We start from the raw sequence: 21,855 nt of genomic DNA, 5'->3' as shown, positions 1-21,855 counted from the left end.
CAAGAAATACATTTTTCACCAAATCCAAATTTTTTCAGAACTGCAAACAAGTATTCCCACTCTACCCTATCGAATGCCTTTTCTGCGTCTAAAGAAATCACAAGCTCAGGAAGTTCAGCCGAGTGTTTTGAGTAAATTATATTGAAAAGTGTACGGGTATTAAAAAACAGTTGACGTCCCTTTATAAAACCATTTTGCTCATCAGATATAATATGAGGAAGCACATTCTCTAAGCGGGATGCAATTACTTTAGCCAATACCTTGACGTCAGCATTAAGCAAAGACAATGGTCTGTAAGACCCACAGGAGGTCGAATCTTTGTCCTTTTTGAGAAGGAGAGCGATAGTGGCTTGTGTCAAGGTTGGTGGTAATGAACCACTTTCTAGGGATTCATTGAATACGGATAAAAGTAACGGTGCCAATTTGCCAATAAATGTTTTAAAAAATTCAATCGGAAACCCATCAGGGCCTGGGGCTTGATTAGATTGCATAGCATTAATTGCTATTAATACTTCTTCAAGAGAGAGTGGAGAGTCCATTTGCGTGGCAGTATTTGTATCAATGACAGGGTTCGAAAGATTCTGAAGAAATGTATTCATTTTAGTGTTGTCAGTAGGAAATTCAGATTTATATAATAAAGAGTAAAATGATTTAAAAATAGCATTAATTTCCAAGGGGTCTGTAGTAATAGTGTCATACGTGTTTTTAATAGTAGGTATCAGACGGGAAGTGGCCTGCCGTCGTAACTGATGTGCCAGTAAACGACTTGCCTTGTCGCCATATTCGTAGTATGAGCCACGGCTGCGTAATAGCAAGCGCTCTGCCTCTTTAGTTGAGATGAGATCAAATTCTGCTTGCAGATCAAGACGCTGCTTAAGAAGTTCTGGAGAAGGGTTCAGCACGAATCTTTGATCAAGGTCCCCAATCACAGATGTAAGTGCATTAAGCCTGGCATTAATCTTTTTATTAGAAAGAGCAGAATAAGAAATAATTTGGCCTCTCAGGTAACATTTAAGTGTCTCCCACAGCAATGAATATGAAGATGAGTCATTATGATTGAAAGACAAGAACTCATCAATAGAGTTTGAAATGAATTTGCAGAATTCTTGGTCTGCCAAAAGGAGAGAGTTAAATCTCCAAAGTGGTGGGCTACGTTTATAGGTAGAAAGTTGAATATCTAATAGTAAAGGTGAATGGTCAGAGATTACAATACCTAAATAGTCCGAAGAATTAACACATGAATTAAGCGTACTGTCAATAAAAAAAATAATCAATCCTAGAATATGAATGGTGCACCTGGGAAAAGAAAGAGAATTTTTTAATAGAGGGGTTGCGAGATCTCCATGGATCAATAAGACCATACTGTTTCATAAAATCAGAGAAAGTTTTAGACATAGCAGATTGAGATAGATTTCGAGGATTAGACCGATCTAAGATTGGGTCGAAAACACAATTTAAATCCCCAACGAAAATCAGCAGGTGTGTATTCAAGAAGGGGATGTTACTCAGCAATCTGTTAGCGAATTCAACATCATCGAAGTTCGGGGCATATACATTCACCAACAAAACCTTTTTTTGCATCAGGGTACCAGCAACCATGAGGTATCTGCCATTCCTATCAGGAATAACGTCAGTGGATGAGAACTGGACTTTTTTGTTAATTAGAATAGCGACTCCCCTAGCTTTTGAATTAAAGTTTGAGTGAAAGACTTGACCTACCCAAGGGCAATGTAACCTAACATGGTCTTTAACATGAAGATGAGTCTCCTGCAAAAAAACTAAATCAGAGTTTAAACGTTTCAAGTGTGCAAAAACCTTAGATCTCTTAACAGGATTACCCATACCTCTGATATTCCAACTGATGAATCTGAGAGGTGTGCCTGACCCAGCAATGCTGGGATCTATATTGCCATTAACCATTTGAAAAAAAAAAGAAGAATTTATTTTTGAAAATGATCATATAGAGCCGAGGTGGGCCCCCCTCCCCTCCCAACATACCCCTAAACACAAATGCACCCAAAGTCCCCATATAACCACAGAACAAAGGAGACAGCAGTGCTTCCCACAGTAAACAAAAGTTGTCCACAACACCGTTGAACAACTCGGAGACCATGCAAACCAAACAAAAGTAAGAGAAGAAAAAAAGAGAAAAAAACTCCCGCCGATCTCAACACTATTTAACGTTAAACATATGCGCATGAATACAGTAAAGCACGCGAAAATACAAATAACAGTGGGCCCTCAGTCCTGTGCAAATAGATGCAGAAAGCATAAAATGAGGTAATGTTGATCAGATCTAGTAAGTGCAGCAAGCTAGAAAACCACCTAATACTAAACAAATTAAGACTGGTGTATTCACAACCTCTAAGGAATAGGCCTACTAGAACATAGATCAGAAACGCTGTTGGAGCTCACCCAGGAACCAACGTTTTGACAAAGTCGCTGGCTTCCTCCGCAGAAACGAAATCCTTCTCAACACCGTTGTATGTGATGCGAAGACGCGCTGGATGAAACAGACCATATCGAGCACCGTCAATGCCACGAAGTTGACGTCTGACCTCGTTGAATGCAGCCCGAGCTATCTTGACAGTGTGGTCAGGGTCACGTCTCTGACTTTAATCTGCCGGAGCTCTCTCGCGCGGCGCAGAATGTCAACACAGTCACTGTAATAATGAAATCTGCACACAATGGCTCGTGGACGATCACCAGGCTTGGGTTGGAGGGTCCGGTGGGAGCGGTCCAAAAGCGGCTCCTTTTCCAGATTGAACGCTTCCTTCAGTAAGGCGGCCACAGCAGCCGTGGTACAGGTGTCAGGGCCCTCCGGTACTCCCACTATCCTGATGTTGTTACGCCGTGATCTGGACTCCAAGTCTTCACATTTATTTTCCAGCATGGCTATGTTAGCTGTGAGGCGCTCGATAGTTGTTTTCATCTCGGCGATGTCATCTGAGCACTCGGTGAGTGCGTGCTCCATCTCTCCGACCGTACCTTTTAGCTCAGACATGGTAGCATCGGTAGCAGCTTTATCATTCGCCAGCTGTGACTTCACCGCTTGCAGGTCAAGCTTAATAGTAGGCAAAGCATCCCCGAGAGTATCCTGGAGTTCCTTTTTAAAAATATCAGCAATATCTTTCCTCACCGAGGCCAATAACTCGAGCTTGAGTGCAGCGATGTCAAGGTTGGCATCCGTCGAGGTGCCCTCGACCTCTGAGGTAACAGATGATCCACTCGAAGACGCGGTCGCAACTTGCAGACCAGGCCGCAGTTGTGTCTGAATAGTTTTGCGAGTTTTAGAATTCTTTCCAGCCATCTTATGCAGTTAGACTTTTTAGTAAAAAATGTTGCGGAGTAAGACTATACTAAATATGTAACGAAAAAGCGCAGAAAAATAACAATATTAACTGAAATCGGCAGGAGCTAACAAACTCACGTCCTACTACATTGATGCACGGCCCCCTGTTGTGCAGTATTTTGAATTCTTTAAAAACCTTGTTTTCTCGAGCCTTTTCTCCGACCGTTCTGGACGACACCTGTTCTATCTAAAGCTGTTGACATTTTAACCCTCTGGGGTCTGAGGGGTTTTCTGGGTCCCTGAGGTGTTCTGACATGCTCTAACATTTGCGCTTATTTCTGTTACTTGTGACATTTTCATGGCTAAAGTCTTATTACACTCGCCTTCAGCTTGCTGTGGACGCCAGCAGCGTAGGCGCCGGTGCCGTACTTTTGCAATCAGGCGTAGACAACGTAAACCATCCCGTGAGTTTCTTCTCTAAGAAATGTAATTCTGCCCAGCGAAAGTACTCCACTATCAAGCAAGAGACTTTGGCTTTAGTCCTGGCTATTCAACACTTCGAAAGTGTATTTAGGTTCTACGGTACATCCAGTTAAGGTCTATACTGACCATGACCCACTCAAATTCCTCAGTCGCATGTACAATTCAAATCGTAGGTTAATGCGCTGATTGCTTCAACCTTTTAACCTCCAAATTGTGCATGTCCGGGGAATAGACAATAATATCGCAGATGCGTTGTCTAGGGTGGATGCTTAATAGTATTTTTTTTTAAAGCTGAACGCACTTTCTTTCATTTGTTGTATGTATGTGTATTGGAGTGCTTTTCCTTCTTCTTTAGCTTTTTGAGCTTGAAGTTTTTGCTTCTCCATGAAGATTTGATCTGCTTCCTTCTTTGCATTCAGCATCTCCAGAGCTTTCTGTTCTTCTTCCTCTGCCTTTCGTTCCAGCTCTTGCCTCTGATATAGAGTTGAGAAAAATGTTTATTTCAATAAATGCATTTCAAATTCTATATATAAACCGTGTGATGCTCATAAACCCAGCATCACTGTGGTAAAATTAAGCAATAAGCCCCGCGAAGCCGTGTTTTACAGTGGAACAGCTGAGGGCCGTTGTTAGGCATGACGTGGAGCGGAGATTTAAAAATGTTTACATGTCGTTAGCCTCATAGCTATTATGCTATGAGACTAACGATGTATAAAAACATTAGGAATAGGTAATTTACCCTGGATTCTCTGTGTGCAGAGATAGATTTCAACATGGCTGCATGTTTTTCTTCTTTCTCGCGCTGCACTCGGGCCCGTCTGGCCTCACGTTCAGCGACTGCTTTTGCGATGATATCTTCCTCATTGCTGATTTTTTCCTGCTTCTGCACGGCTAACTTCTGTATAACAGTCTCTCTATGTCTTTGACGCTCTAAAAGGCAAAAATAAAGACAAATACAAGCCCAGTTCTGAGACAGTGGAAAGAATTATACTTTCTCCAGGCTTCCCACTCAGTGAACTTCCATTAATTCAATAACCTTCCCAGTTAGATGTGATTCATGAATGAGCAAGTTGTAAGAATGTGGATGTCAAATGGTATGTCAATGTTCCCAAAATACCTTTCACAGACAAATTAAAGATTGGAACTGGTTTGCAAGCACGTTTGAATTTGAAACAAACACTTAGAGCAGTTTCTAGTTGATTAAATACACCCGAATAACTAAGTTAGCAAAACTCAAATAATTTGAGGTAATCAGTTACATCAAATTGTTTAAGTTAAGAAATTGAATGTGTAAGTAAGCAGAGCTTGCAGATTTTTGTTTTGTAATCATACATTTTAATTGCTTTTAACTTGAAATATTTGAGTAAGATAATTCATACACAACTTAAAATTCTCATGTAATCTCAACTTCAATATTTTTAGTAGTGGAAACTTGGCTGGATTTAACCAGCTAATTCAATAAGTGCTACCTATAGTATCAGCATATCATAGCCCTTGCGGAATGAGTACATCAACTTAAAACATTTAACACACACTGTTCTCAAACCAAACTCGTCACCGGCCATGATGGTAACTCCCCAAAAAACCCAACATAACAGAAACTCTTCTAAACTAGCATAACAAAACATTAAACACTACTAAATCTCCCACTTAACATTAATCTGGCACAAAACCCATTATATGACACTTAATTTTAGCATTTACTCTGCCTTTTGAGTGTCATTGCAAAGCATGCTGGGAAATAAAAATCCCAGCCCAGTTTCAGTTAAATTTAAGTTTGTCAAAATTAAAAGAAACAAGTTCATAGAACTCAAAACAACGAAACAATTCAACTTACTTAAAATGTGTCAGTTTTGTGAACTCAAAAGAAAAAATAAATGTTAAAATATTCATAAAATTGTAAGTATCGTATGTTAATTTGATGGAACTAATTTGTATAATGTGAGTTGGCCCTACTCAAAACAATGGATTATTTTGAGTGTTAGGGTTTACAGTGTTAGGAAGCTAAAAATAAAAATATTAGATGAGAAACTTTAACCTTGAACTTAGAAATGTTGCCTTGGCAACTAATTGAAATAACATTTCAATTTGTAAGTTGAAGTACTAAAATTACTAAAACTGAAGTAAATATAAAATAAAACTCAAAAGAAATAAAAAAAAAAAAACGGGAAAAAATGACAAAAGCACACAATTCTGAAAATAATAATAAAAGGTCATTCAAAACATTGCTAAATACTGTATACTATAAATAATACTAAAATATCACTGGAAGCCCATGATCTCTAGAGATTCACAGTTTTAAAGTAACAAAAATGCCTAAAATGCGCCCAAAGTTATTTTATCTGTTGTCTAAGCATTTAATATATAAATGTTAGTATGGGTTGGAAGTGTTTAACATAATTAATCAGCATGCTGTGTTTTTTATGCGTGTTAGCCCTCATAAATGTGCAAAAATGCTCCTGAAAATAAAGAAGTTCATTTCTGACACTAATGAGTGTGATTAATATCCACCACAGGACGCATTTCCATTGTCTTATGTACAATACCTAAATGTACTATACCTAAATGTTTCCTCCTGTTTTTCTCTCCTCATTCTCGTCACTTTTTCGCTCTGGCTGGCGATCTGCTTTCTCTTCTCCTCCTCTTCCTCTTGCCTCCGAGCCTCCGCTGCTTTTGTCAGCTCTCTGTTGGTCAAATGGTCCAGATGGGAGACAGAAGAAGGGATTTCAAAACCGCATCTGATTCGATCTGCTTTTACAGTGTGAATGTTGTCCAACAACCGGCTTACACGAAAAGCATTCATTCTTTTTCTCTTCACTTCTCGATTCTGGCGCTCTTTGATGGCCTGTTCCCTCAGATGAAGATCTCGGAGTTGCTTCATCTCTTCAGCCTCCCTTCTCCTCTCCTGCTCCTTCTTCATGTCATGCTCCTTAACCCTAATAAAGGAGGAAACGTCAGACACATTGACACATTAAGGTGATTCCCAGCTAACAGGGAATGTTCTCAGAACTTTAGATACGGTTCTCTCAAAGTTACGAACAAACGTTCTTCTAGTAACATTATGTTTGTTCAAAGTTATCTGGTCTTTAATCATGTTCTCAAAACATTAACACAAAACAGAACTTATACATAATTCGTGGAGTGTTTTTTGTACAGAAAAAGTAACAACATTAACATAACACTACTTTCCATTAAACTAACTAAGTAATACAATTAGTTAATTTTAACGTAACACAATATTGTAATGTATTACTTTTAAAAGTAACTTTCCCCAACACTGTTCAAAAGTAACATTCCCACAGTGTTTGAAGAATAAAAAAAAATAAAAACATTTTAAATGTTGTTGACACTTTGAACGTTTAGGGAACATTCAGAAATAACATTTATATCTTAATTGGAACGTTATCAAAAAGTCCTTAGAGCATATTTGTGTTAGCTGTGTATGCACTGAAGCATAAATGCACTTTAATTTCTCCTTACTGTAGTTTCAAGCACTCAGAAATGGCCAGTTGGTCTCGTTTTCTCTGCAGTGCTTTCTGTCGCTCCTGCTGGACCGCCTGCTCTTCTCTGCAAGCCATTCGGGCCAAGATCTCTCTGTCCACGGCTCTGCTGGCGTTCTGCCTCATGTGTTGAGCTCGATCTGAGCCTCTCTTTCCTTCAGGACCTCCGCCAGCCTCAGAGCGCTCTAGAACAACAAGAGGATCGTTTCTACTAACATTTCACCACAGAAAAACACTTGTGGTCTAATAACGTAAGACACACACATGGAGACCTTTGACTCTGTCCGTCTGGTGGTACTGCTGGGTTTTAGTTTCCTCAATTATCTCCTTTCGTATCTGGGCCTGATATCTTGCTTCTTCCAAGTCGATACGTTCCCTTTCGAGGGAACTCGCGAGTCGTCACTTGACGCTTTGGGAACGCCCCCAGCGTGAATGCGTCTGAGCATCAATGTCAACTAGTCCAATGGAAAGAATGAGCGTCACGGGCGGGTGACGTCATGACCAGGAAGGCATAAGAGCACATCCGGTGAAACGCGGCATTAGCTTCTGTGTCTCAGCAAGCGATCTGTGTTACTCTGTCTCTGTCTATTTATTGTTGTCTGTTCGATATTATTGGGAAGAGTTATGGCGAAACAACTTTACAAACTCTGTGCTTCTCCCTGCCCGCGTTATTTAACGGGTGGGGACACACACGAGCTTTGTGTAGTTTGTTTGGGAGTGGAACATGCGGTATCAGCCTCCGAGGGGGCTGATTGCAACATTGTGAGAAGCTTTCGCTTCGCATGCTCCACTCCCGCCTGTCACTTTTCGAGGAAAGTGGCCAGGCTCGCGATCCTCGGGGTGCAGGACACGCGTCTGCAGAGGCAGCGCGGAGAATGCATTCCTGTGGATCGCGAATAGGATCTCGTTACGGGGTTGGAGACGGGTCCGCGGATCTTATCTCCTCCCTTTCCACGAGGGATCCAGTGCTCTCTCTCCGGTCTCGGAAGCCCGCGCTGCGGTCTCTTCCGCCAGGGGAGAGAAATCAATGCTTCAGTGCTCTACCTCCGAGGAGGTAGATGTGCTGGGCATTGAAAGTGTACACAATCATGGGGGAAGTGGATTTGCCATCTCTTCCCCAGCGTATGAGAATTATATATAGCCTATATATATATATATATATATATATGATAGTTTATATATTATATATAAAATAAAGTGTATATATATAAAGAATGTATATAAAAAAAATATATATATAATAATAAGCTGGTGGAGGTGTTTACTAAGGCTGTAGATAAATTAAATATTTAATGGCCAGCAGAAATAAGGGGGCACTCGTCCTTAAAATAAATTGTACGAGTTTCCTTTCCTCTATTTTTCCACCTCCATCACGGGGCCTTCCATTTTTCCCGATCTGCACAGCGAGCTGTCTAGATCATGGAAAAAGCCTTACTCATTTTTTAGCCCCACATTCATGTATATTCAGATATTTGGGGGTTAAGAGAGTATGGCTATGGGGCAATACCCCGGGTAGAACAGACACTTGCGAGCTATGTCTCCCGGTTCAGTATCGTCCCTGAAGGCGTCCGCTTCTCTCACTAAACCATTAAAGAAAACTATTTTTTAATCTAGTGGGAAAAGCATATATGGCAGTGGGTCTAGCACGAGCCTGCTTGCACACTATAGCAGTGCTGCAAGCATATCAGGCTGACCTGCTGTGGTATTTGGACAGAAGTGAGGGAGTTTGGCCCGATGGGGTTTGAGAACTCCGTCGGGCCTCAGATTTATCTCTCAGGGATGGCAGCCAAAGAAATGTGGTCACTGAGAGACACCTCTGGCTCAATTTGATGGGAATCATGGAGAAAGATACAAGATAATCTCTCCCTCGCTATGTCCAACCCACTGGGGCTGCTGGGCGTGAGCAGCTCCAGCCGGCTAGTTTCTCATACACAACACAGCAGCCAAAGCCTTCAAAGCAGAAGCCGGATCCGAGGACCGTTCTTCATGCTGAGAAGGCTGCGGCTCAAAAGAAAGGGTCTGGCGCCACGGCGTCAGACCGGTGAGGGCAGCCCCAACCGGGGTGGAATGGTGTACACCTCATTATACGGTGCCCTTTCCATCTCTGTGCCCTCAGGGGACCGTTCTGCCAATCCCGCCACCCTTGGTGCTTCGGGGCGCAGCGTTCTCCAGCGAGCTTCTGGCGCAGCGTCAACTCGACATTGCGTCGGACTCGCGCCCTCTGAGGGGGGTTCGAAAACAGTCAGTTCGGGTGGTTCCTGCCAGTATGTTTCAGGTCCCCGAACTGGCTGTCTTTATTACACCAGAGGCCAGCCTCGAGGGGCTGGTTCCCTTGGTAGATTTTCTGGCAGCGCGGAAGCTACTGCCAAATATATCTCTATGGGTAATGGTAATCTCTCTGGTAATGGAGCAAGGGGTAAAGGCCCTGTTAGCAAAGAAAGCTATAGAGCAGGTGTACTCACCCGACATTGCGTCGGGTCTTTACAGTCGTTATCTCATTGTTCCAAAAAAGGATGGAGAGCTGCGTCACATACTAGATCTTCGTCTGTTGGAGTGTTTGATGCTGGAACTCAAGTCCAAGATGCTGACACTCAAACAGATTGTGACTCAAATCAGATCCGAGGACTGGTTTGTCACGATAGATCTAAAAGACGTATACTTCCATATCTCCATCCTCCCTCAGCACAGGAGGTTCCTGAGGTTTTCTTTGGGGCAAAGAACACCAGTATCAGGCACTTCCTTTCGGTCTAGCTCTATCACCCCGCACATTCACGAAGTGTGTAGACGCAGCTCTGGCCCGCCAGGCTGCAGTGTATACGCATTCTGAATTGCATAGATGACTGGCTGATTCTAGCGGAATCAGAACAGTTAGCGGTTCGGCACCGAGGTGTCGTTCTCGCTCATATGCAGATGTTGGGGTTGAGGCTCAATGCCAAGAAGAGTGTGCTTTCTCCAGTACAGAGAACCACTTTCCTTGGTGTGGTATGGGATTCAGTGACGATGCGGGCCACTCTGTCGCCCGTTCGTGTAGCTGCTATCCTAACAGCCACAAAAGAGCTGAGGCTAGGCCAGTCACGCACTGTAAAACAGTTCGAGAGACTGTTGGGTCTTGTGGCAGTAGCGTCCAACGGGATACTTTTTGGCCTGCTGTACATGAGACCTTTGCAGTGGTGGAGCAGGACCAGAGGGTTCTCCCCGAGGGGAAACCCACTTCGTATGATCAAGATCATGCGGCGGTGCCTTCGTGCCTTGGTTATATGGAGGAAACACTGGTTCTTAACCCAGGGTTCGGTGTTGGGAGCTCTTTGCCATCGAGTTGCTATCTCGACAGATGCTTCCCTCACCGGCTGGGGAGCGGTATTGGAAGGCCGCTCAGCTCAGGGCTTGGGAGGAGTCATCATCTCGCTTGGCACATGAATTGCCTAGAGATGATGGTCGTCTTCAATGCGTTGAGACATCTCCTCCCAGACCTGAGGGGCCATCATGTGTTGTTCTGAAACAGTGACTGTTAGGCCTCAGGGCAGCAGCGTTCAATGTGATACCCTTTGACCTGCTGTACGTGAGACCTTTACAGTGGTGGCTCAGGACCAGAGGGTTCTCCCTGAGGGGAAGCCCACTCCGTACGATCAAGATCACGCGGCAGTATCCCCGCGCCTTGGTTATATGGAGGAAACTCTGGTTCTTGACCCACAGACAACACGTTGGTGGCCTATTATTTTGGTCCCTCAGGAAATTACGCTGTCTGAGGGCAGTGTATATTCCAGGGGGGCCAGAATATTGGAGCAGACACCCTGTTGAGGCAGGGGCTGAGGCCAGGGGACTCCACCCCGAGGCGGTGGAGCAAATATGGGAGTTTTATGGCCAGGCAGAAGTGGATTTGTTCTCGTCTCAGCATACGACGCACTGTCCACTCTGGTTATCCCTCACTCAACCAGTTCCCTCTGGGCTGGTTGCTATGGTGCAGACGTGGCTGAGGCTACGTCTGTACGCATTTCCCCCTGTTGCTCTGCTCCCAGGAGTTCTGGAGTGATTCCGCCAGGATGGAATAAGCCTATTTAGTAGCACCACCCTGGCCGAGCTGAATTTGGTTTGCGGACCTAATTTTTCTCCTTGACGGACCTCCCTTGGAGGTCCCGATCAGGAGAGACCTTCCGTCTCAGGCAGGGGATGCAATATTGCACCCCCGGCAGGGGATTTGGAAACTGTGGGTATGGCCTCTGAGGGGGCCCAACTCATAGAGAGTGGTCTCTCAACCGAGGTTGTTGAGACCATTCTAAGCTCCAGAGCTCCCGCTACGAGGAAACTATATTCACTATTTCGAGAGTTTTTCACTTCTTGGTGTTACCAGCGTCAGTGGGATCCGGTTAACTGTTCAGTAAACACAGTATTCGAGTTTCTGCAAGAACGCTTTGTATCAGGTCTATGTCCTTCCACGCTTAAGGTATACGTGGCGGCCATTGCGGCTTTCCACGCCCTGGTGGGTAGTACATTTTTGGGTCGAGACCCCCTGATCACTCGTTTCCTTCTTGGCACTTTGAGGCTGAGGCCTGCAACTTGCACTAGGGTGCTGGCTTGGGACCTTGCAATAGTTCTAGAAGGCCTATCTGGGGCTCCCTTTGAGCTGCAGGTTTCTGTCCTCCTTTTACATCTGCGGACCAGGAAAGGCTGAACCTCTTGTGTCCAGTGCGAGCACTGGATACTTATGTTCATCGGACATCTTCAATGAGGAAGTCCGACCAGTTATTTATTTGCTTTGGATCACCTAAGAAGGGTCTTCCTGCTTCTAAACAGACGGTTAGTAAGTGGATAGTCGAGGCTATTTCACTTGCATACGAGTAATCTGACCATCCGTGTCCCTTGGTGGTCAGAGCTCACTCAACGAGGGGTATGGCGGCCTCTAAAGCCTTGTTATTTGGGGTTTCTCTCCAAGACGTTTGTGATGCGGCAGGCTGGACTTCACCGCTCACATTCGTCAGGTTTTACAGTTTGGACCTGGATGCTGCCCCAGGTTCTCAGGTGCTTAGTGCTTAGTTCCAACAGACTGACACTCAGGTACTTGGAATTCTGGCGTTTTGGGTATTCTCGTTCCCAAAGCGTCAAGTGACGCATCGCGAGTTCCCTCGAAAGGGAACGTCTCAGGTTACTACTGTAACCATAGTTCCCTGAGAAAGGGAACGAGACGATGCGTCACCCTGCCATACTTCCTGCATCCCTGTGATCGGCTTGCTTCGAATTCTTGAAGCTAATGCCGCGTTTCACCGGATGTGCTCTTATGCCTTCCTGGTCATGACGTCACCCGCCCGTGACGCTCATTCATTCCATTGGACTAGTTGACATTGATGCTCAGACGCATTCACGCTGGGGGCGTTCCCAAAGCGTCAAGTGACGCATCGTCTCGTTCCCTTTCTCAGGGAACTATGGTTACAGTAGTAACCTGAGACGTTTCTTCTCCTCCTCTTTCATCGCCTCTCGAATTGTTTTCACCTCCAGTTTTTTCCGTCGTTCTCCCTGTAAGGACAAAATCAGATTTGTTTGTTGTACTTTGTTACTGTAAACATCCAGTCTCATATTATAACCCTCAGAGACCCAGGTATTCTTTTATTTATTTATTTTTAATGAAGAAAAACTAAAATATCACATCAAGATGACATTCAAATTACAATTTAACATTATACCAAATTGTAACAAACTTAGTATTATAATAGGGGCACAGACACAAAAAGAAAATTAGACAGCGAGAAGTCTAAATAAGGCTATATAAAAACAATAAAAGTGTCTGACAATGTTTCTATAGACAGATGTCTTTACTTTAATAATCATAATAATTTATAATTTAAATAAATTATTCTTATTTCTTAATAAAGACTCATAAAAAGGCCTATTTTCTTCCTTAAAAGTGATTAGGTCATTAAAAAGCATGATGTTTACGCATATATAGTTTTAGGAAGTACGGAGCCCCGCACAATAAGAGAGCTACAAATGCAGTAACTCCAGTGCGATGCTGTCACTCACAGCTATGGTGTTGGGCCAGTGTTTAACGAGCTCTTTAGAGCGCATGTGCAGCGCCTCCCGCTGTTCAGCCGCTGCTATGACACTTCTGCTGTGACGATTCACTCCGTTCACACGGTCCTGGACGCGCTGCCATTCAGATCTGGACAACACTAGGTCTGCTTCGGGTTTTTCCATCTCCCAACTCCCAACTGTATGCATTAGACAACATATTTCCAAGTTATTATAAAAAATTTCCACCGAAAGGGTGACATTTCTGTCCCCAGGTCATTATATGTATAAAATTGCATGAAAATTAACTCTAAAATACATTTTATTATTAAGCAAAATGTCCTGCACACTAAGCTAACTACAAATTTAAAATGTATAATTAAAAACATAAATAAAAACTACATAGAACACTAAAAAATAGCATTTTCTGCATGTCCCCACTCTCTATCTCTAAACTTTACCATGAAATATAATGATTAAAATCTATCAGAAATCAGATTTTTTTTGCATTGTTGTTTGACTTTATATCCAATCTATGTTTTTAAATATTTTATCTAATATTTTAGAGAAAATACATATTTTAGTCGTGTCCCCGGGTTTTCACTCAGTCCTGTTTTAAACCGAAATTTAAAAAGCAAACATAAGTTCACAATAAAACGAAATAAAGCCACAACACAACAGAAATAAGCCACAACACAACAGAAATAAGCCACGACACAACAGAAATAAATGAGTTTCGGTAACAGGACTGAGAAAACATGCGTCCATCTTTTGCTTAGAAACCTTGTAAAAATTAAATAAAGTTGCCTGAGATTGAACAACAATAGACATTTTGAATAGTTAAATATGCATAGTATTAGATTCAGTGTTGAAAAATATAAAAAATAAAGTTTCATTTTGAAAAGTTACAATAAGCAAATGGTACATTCATGTAATGGTTACACAGATATTTTGTTGTGCAGTATTTTCTTTAAATACCTTGTATCCTCGAGCCTGTTCTCCGGCCGTTCTGGACGACACCTGTTCTATCTGTTGCCATTTATCAATAGATTCGTATTGGTATATTGAGAAGATGCTGTTGTGTGTTGGATCCTCAAGATGCTGTTCAACGTTGGACCAGACAGTGTATATAAGGCTTGGACTCGCTGTGTTCTGACTCAGGAACCCCGCCTGTGACGTCATAGAGCCTGTGCCTGCCTGTGACGTCGGGGGCGCGCAAGATGGCGTCGTGAGCACCAGGCAGTGAAGCCACCGGAAGTGTTCGAGCGGCCATCTTACGATTCCCTACCAGCAGAGGGCTCTGTAGCTCCGACGACCCGCTGTGCAGTATACAAGTGTAATACGACGTTCAAAAAAGGATGTAGAAAATTGCCGACAGGTTGTAATACAAGCCCTATACGTAGTAATTTATATGCACAACTGTAGCTATTCCCGTGTTGTTTTCTCCGAGGCAAGAGTAACTTAATGCTTCTTCAAAAACAACAACAACAACGATTTAACAGTAGCCTATAAGAAACCTCAGAGCAGCAATGATCACAATTAAGTGTCCAATAGCAACACCATTTGACAGCTTCAAAAGAGCTTCGTGCATAGTCCGTTTACCGTTACATTAACGTTAACCCATACAATTTGTATGATGCATTTCCTGAACATGTACTTGTTAACTAATCAAACACTTTATTTAAACAAACTACTGATCTATATAACACAATCGGTCTTCCTACCTTTTACTATCGTATATTGATATGCGCGAGGCGAGGGAGAGAGAGCATGCAGCGCTCGTGTTGTTTGAAGACGGTGAGTGCGCGCACGTGCGACCGGGGCTCTGTCTCTGCGGTGCGGTTAAGGGCCGTTACATAAGGCTTGTTTGAGATGAGCAAAATCTGCGCAGAACCGATCACCGGCGGTGATCAGCGCGAGATGCATGCCGGTTAGAAATGTGTCCGAGTGCGGTCCGCCTTGCTCTGATGTCATGCCGACGTATGTCAAAAAACTCTCGCGACCGCAAGGCGCACGTGTCGGATTCTGCAGTCGCGCGCAGTTGCTCTCAAGCGTGCCGCACAAGCCCTCAAAAGTGAAGCCAAAACGTCACGATCGCCCCCCGGTGACCGGTCCTAGTATAGGTCATAAGCCCCGCCTCCCCATGTTATTCAACGGGACGTGAGACCAACTAAATTATTAAATTACACTTCACATATCTTTTTTCTAAAGATAGTTTCTGTCATTTACTGTAGTTTATATCACGTTGATGTAATTTCAAGTGTTTGTTTTTAAAATAAGTTAGTTTTTAGTTAGTTATTTGATGCTATAAAAACGGTGCTGTGACATCATGATTGACAGCTGTGATTGACAGCTTCTCTGTGCGAAGTAGTCACTGAAGCACCAACGGACTTTTTTTCATAATGTTGACTATGTGTTTAGTAGTTGTATTTACCTTATTTTAACGAGGTACTGCAATCAGCAGACAAGGCCACTTAAGAAAAGTGGAGGGGCGTGTGCTAGCGATTGATTCAGCGAGAGTGAGGGCGGGGCCTTGATTTCGCGGCTTTACTTCTTGCTCACGACTGCGCATGACTGGTCCCGAAAACGCTACTGCGCAGACTCAAGTTCCAATAAAGTTCCAGCGCCATATCAGGACACTGGCGGCTTCAGTTCTCTCCAATGGAAAAGAGCGAAGGGGCGTCGTCCATATTTTTTTACAGTCTATGGTTGCTCTCCACCGACTGCGCTGATCAAAAGCATGATGGGAAACGACTTGGCGACGACACAGCTTAATGCTCATTGGTTTAAACAACCGTGATGTATTGTTCTCTTTTAAAATGTTTGATTTTAAAACTCTGATATCATGTTTTATGTGTATCAATTATTTGTGAATATTCCCAAACTCTCTGACAGTGTGATCTATGTGATGTAATAAAAAAAAAAAAAAATAGAAACAAAAAATGACTGATAAACACGTAGGCCTATTTAAAATGGAATAAGTACTTTGGGTGTCTTTTGTTCATTTTATTTATTTTCATATTCAAGCAACAAAACTTCAATTACATCCAGTTTATTAGCAACAACTGCACGAGCGTGAATCCCGCGATATCCGCCTTTGATCTCACAGGTGTCTGATCCACTGCGAGAAGAGAGATCTGTCCGGCTTGCCTGCGCTTTTTTCACTCCTCCTCTCACTGCAGCCGCCTACTCTCGACTACATTTCAGGCGAGGCAAGGCGCATCTCAAACAATAGTCAACGCGAGCGACGCGCTCCCTAAACAGTGGACGCAAGCAGACTCAAGCGTGACGATCCGGGCGATCCGTGAAATGCAATACACCGCTCACGCAACAGGGGGTAGTAGAGTCAGTAGTCTACCATTCTCAGTAAATGACAGTAAGTTATGAAGACATCAAAATAATAAAATATTATAACAATAACTTAAATTTCAATGTACAAATTGAATGGATTTGAATGTACACACACACACACTCATATCTCTCTCTTTCTCCTGCCATAGGCTATTTCAGCCTATCGAGAAGGGCACACGGCATTGACTTCTAGATTGGCTACACACACGACGCGATGAACTGTCATATGAATGCGGATGTATAACCTACGTATAAGCTCCATAGCTCGCATAATTTTTCCTCTTCGCCCGCCTTTGGATTCAAACCTTCTTCTGTAAACATAATATACTTGAATTAATGTACAATACTTGCAATGTCGCCCCCACTGACAACACGTAGTTTTGCGTGCATCGGTGCGTCGCGTATCAAAAACTAGGACGACACATTTGGCTACGCATCGAGGCATAATGGCGGCCGAAGCGTAGCGATGCGTAGCCTTGCGGATGCGTATGCGTACCGATGCGTTGACTATGTAACGGCCCTAAATGTGGTCTTTTGACAAATTATATGTATTTAAATGTCTAAAACCTAAGATAAACATTATGTGGTTAAAAACACTGAACACTGATTCATGGCACTACCTCTTTAAAGAAGTTTGAAAATGGGACACATTAGTTTTTATTTATTCTGTAGTATTTATTATTCATTGTAATGGTGTTGATTTTTGGCATTAAGAAAATCTATCCTTCTACATGAATGTAGAAAAAGAGGCTACACTCAGAGCTGCTGAGCGGGAACTCTATCCAGATACCATGCCGGGCAAGAGGGTGAGAAGAGCAAAATGCCTGGACTTTGGTGATGAAGATACCAGTACTGGTGACAAAGCCTCTGGCTCTGGAAATCAAAAACAGGTAATTAAACAGCTAAGATTGATATCACATTAGGAATTGTTTGTGTTTTGGATTTGTAAGACTAGAAAACTGGAAACTGGGTGAAGAGATAGACCACTGGTCTATGAGACAAAGGACCTTGGCAAATTAACATTTGAACTCTCACACACACACACACACACAAACTTCTTCCCCGCATCCCCCACTCTCGCAGTGACACATAAAAACTCACATAAGAATATCTATGGTTTGATGTGAATGATTATCATTGAGTATTATGTTTGGTATCATTTTAAAGGTCTCAGGGTGGCTGGTTCAGATGTCTCATTCCAAATAAGTAAAACAAAAGGAAATAAGGGTTTTAAGAGTTAATGAATAACTGGCACACAAAGGAATGTGGTCTCTAGGCACTCCCAAAGGTGTAAATTCATCAATGCTAATTTCCACTGTTAGCAAATGGTACCATGTAAATTTACTTCTGCCCCCAGTAAGTCTGGGGGGATGAACACAGTACATTTCCACTGTGAATACAGGTTTACATATGAAATGAGGTCTGGCTATTTAATGGAAGGCAGCAAGGGATCGTGGCTTTTTTCTGTATTTTAGATAGCCCGTGAGGTTTAGCTCATGTAGTTCATGTTGGGTTTGCATCTATTTCTCTAATCCTAAAACATTTGATGTTTGCATTGATTATCTTTCAATTGATTATGGAATTGTTAAAATACATTTACCTGACATAATAAATTGTTATATTTGATTATGCTAACAGACTTTGACTTTATTTTCATTGGAGTTAAAAGGAATAGTCAAACATTAACGTATATTTAATGATGCACAGATATCATTAAAACACTTTCATTCTATGGAGTCAGATGAAACGAGTTAATACATAAGACAAAATATATTATATTGAATTAAAAAATCCTTTTGCCATTGGAAGAGACGGAACGCGCGTTGAGACCTTCACCGCTAATTTGAATGCCGCCCTTGGATCGAATTAGCAGGACTTACAGATTATTTATCCATGATTAAATATTAAAAATGAACATCTTTGCCCTATACAAAAAGGACAAGGTTGCTGCACAATGACAGGCGGAGGAGGAACTGCTGTCAGAGGACAGTCAGTCCAGAGCAGATTCGTCAATCCAGTAAAACAATGACCTTACCAGAGACCTGCAGAGCCAGGTCAAGGCCTTACAGAAAGAAAACACCAAACTGCGGAGCATGGTAGTTAAAGGCAAGTACCGGTATTGAGTATTATATCATCAAATATTACTCTATATCAAATGGTATTAATCCATTTAGACCTGAAGGTGGTTTTCAATCGCTTTCTAAATCTAGAAAAGCAAATCATGTTGGCCGCATGCATTTTCAGAGAATGTTTGAAGAATAAAAAATAAATAATAATAATACCTCAGATTTATATAGCGCTTTTCAAGAGACTCAAAGACGCTTTACAAAAGAATGAAAGAAACAAACAACTTTAAGAAATAATTATTTAAAAGACTAAGACCTTAATGAACAAAAGTAACTGGAATTAAGTCTAAAAAGGTGGGTTTTGAAAATGTCAAGGGACAAGGATGACCCTTGAAGAAACATTTGTCACTCACTTAGACAGGTATAAGAAGGAAAATTATGTTGCAATTTGTTCCATGTGATTGTGCAAGTAACAAGTTACAGCCATCGGTAACAGTCTGTTTCATCATTATACTGATTGTTACTGTCTAATGAGCCATGTGTGCAAACGTACTCGGTTACTAACGTAACCTCGGTTCTCTCTAGAGAGGGAACGAGTACTGCGTAATAGCTTACGCTAGGGGGAAAAACTCTTTTCCGCGAGATATTGAAGCCAAAAATTATCCTTAATTTTTTATTAATGTAAAACGCTTTGCAGCAGCAAGCAGACATAGGCGAAACAGCTCGCGCGCCTATTGGTTGCTCTGCAGCAAATGCAGCAGCCTATCGAGAGAGACTCTGCGTGACGTAATGACCAATGGGGGCAATTCGCGCCCATATCGTCACGTCCCGCCAGAAGGGGCGTGGTCTCACCCTATAAATATGCTCGTTAGGCTGATACAAGCTGGTTTTTATCACTGAAGCGAACCAGAGCGTATTCCAAGCACGGCAAGATACGCAGTACTCGTTCCCTCTCTAGAGAGAACCGAGGTTACGTTAGTAACCGAGTACGTTCTCTTACGAGAGTATCTCTCGTACTGCGTAATAGCTTACGCTAGGGGAACACAATGCAACACGCCGTGCGTACAGGGATCCAACACCAAAGTCCCGGGGGCCGAAGCCCAGGGCTCATGTAGTGCATAATCACCATAAACTCACATAGAGTGGAGGAAGAGAGGCTGGAAGCGTCATTCCCTATAAAAAAGCACCCAGCGGGGCTATTATATGACAATAAAACGCGCAGCCAGGGTGAAAACTTTCAGCCTGATCTGGGTGGCCATACGTGTGTCAACACTCATGGGGCTGCAGTAAACTCAGCATCTGGGCCGCACAGCGGGGCAGATAGCACTGAATTTTAGACCGCCAAAAGCTTAGCTTGTAAGGCGGGTACCTCCAGATTATAGTATTTTATAAATGTAGACGGCGAGGCCCAGCCCGCGGCCGTACAGATATCTTGCAGGGAAACCCCGCTCGACCACGCCCACGAAGAGGCCACGCCTCTCGTGGAGTGCGCCCTGACACCCAAGGGGCACTGTAGGCCCTTCGCAGAGTAAGCGAGCGCAATGGCATCCACTATCCATCTGGATAGGCTCTGTTTTGAAGCGGCGAGTCCCTTGGAACGCCCGCCAAACAAAACAAAAAGCTGCTCCGTCTGTCTGAAAACAGACGAGCGTGACACATAAGCTCTCAATGCCCTGACGGGGCAAAGGAGACTCGCATCCTCCTCCTCACTGAGAACCGGAAGGGCGGACAGGGAAATTACCTGGGCCCTGAACGGTGTATTGAGGGATTTCGGGACATACCCGTGCTTTGGTTTGAGAATGACCTTCGAGTCATTAGGCCCAAACTCCATACACGACGCGCTTAGTGAAAGCGCCTGTAAGTCCCCAATGCGCTTCACTGAAGCGAGAGCCATGAGAAACACTGTTTTGAACGACAGGTGTTTCATGTCCACCAGCTGGATTGGCTCGAACGGGGCGCCTTTCATGGCCTCCAGGACCGTGGAAAGGTCCCACGTCGGGACTGAAGGGGGCCTGGGAGGGTTCAGCCTCCGAGCTCCCCTAAGGAAACGCACGACTAAGTCGTTTTTCCCCAGCGACTGGCCAGACACCGGTTTTGCAAACGTTGCTATGGCCGCCACATATACTTTGAGCGTGGATGGGGTCCTGCCCTTATCCAGTAGCTCTTGAAGGAAGGAAAACACTTCCGAAACCCCGCATTCCACAGGTGAAAAGCTCTGGGCTTGACACCATGCAGAGAAAACAGACCATTTCGAGGAGTAGAGCCGCCTGGTAGACGGAGCTCTAGCCTGCGCGATCATGTTTAACACTCCTTTTGGGAGGCTAGCGGGTACCCGTTGATGGCCCATGCGTGCAGGGACCACAATTCCGGGCGAGGGTGCCAAATCGAGCCCTCCGCCTGAGAGAGGAGGTCTCTCCTCAATGGTACAGGCCATGGGGCAGTGCTGGTCAGCTGCATCAGGGCAGGGAACCACGTCTGGTTTGTCCAGAGCGGAGCAACGAGCAGCACTGGGCATCCGTTCTCCCTGATTCGTTCCAACACCTGAGGCAGGAGCGAGACAGGAGGAAAAGCATATAGGGGGCAGCGGGGCCAAACATGAGCCAGCGCGTCCTTGCTTTTCGAGAAAAACTCCGGGCAATGAGCGTTTTCGTGGGACGCGAATAGGTCCACCTGTGCTCTGCCGAACGTTTTCCACAGCAGCTGGACCGTCTGCGGGTGCAGCGACCATTCCCCTGCTGGAACATTGTTCCTGGACAGTCTGTCTGGTCCCACATTCAGGTGACCAGGCACGTGCGCTGCTCTCAGTGAGAGCAGGTTGTGCTGAGCCCAGACCAGGAGGCGTTCCGTCAGCCTGTGAAGGTTTCGTGACCTGACGCCGCCCTGGCGATTTATGTATGCCACCACTGACATGTTGTCCGACCGGACCAAGACGTGGTGGCCTGTTACCTGGGGACAAAAACGCCGTAGCGCTTTGTCGACTGCTATCATCTCCAAGCAGTTTATGTGAAGGAGCTTTTCCCGTTCTGACCACAGGCCAGCTAGCGGTCTGCCCTCGAGCAGCGCTCCCCACCCCGAGGTGGAGGCGTCCGTAGACACCACCTCCACACTCGAAGCGGTCCCCAGACTCACACCTGACTGATACCAGTCGGTTATTTTCCAGGGT

At 43.9% G+C, this 21,855-nt stretch overlaps 1 pseudogene; it reads right to left on the bottom strand.

The window, feature by feature from the left end:
• Positions 1-4,083: 4,083 nt before the first annotated feature.
• LOC130102010 (cilia- and flagella- associated protein 210-like) lies at positions 4,084-13,461 on the bottom strand (annotated as a pseudogene).
• Between the last annotated feature and the right edge of the window lie 8,394 nt (positions 13,462-21,855).

This window comes from Rhinichthys klamathensis, unplaced genomic scaffold, assembly GCF_029890125.1.
Source record: "Rhinichthys klamathensis goyatoka isolate OS25496 unplaced genomic scaffold, OSU_Roscu_1.1 h1tg000264l_1, whole genome shotgun sequence".
Lineage (NCBI taxonomy): Eukaryota > Metazoa > Chordata > Actinopteri > Cypriniformes > Leuciscidae > Rhinichthys > Rhinichthys klamathensis.
The sequence above is the reverse complement of the archived record's forward strand: the minus strand, read 5'-3'. Positions and strand labels throughout refer to the sequence as shown.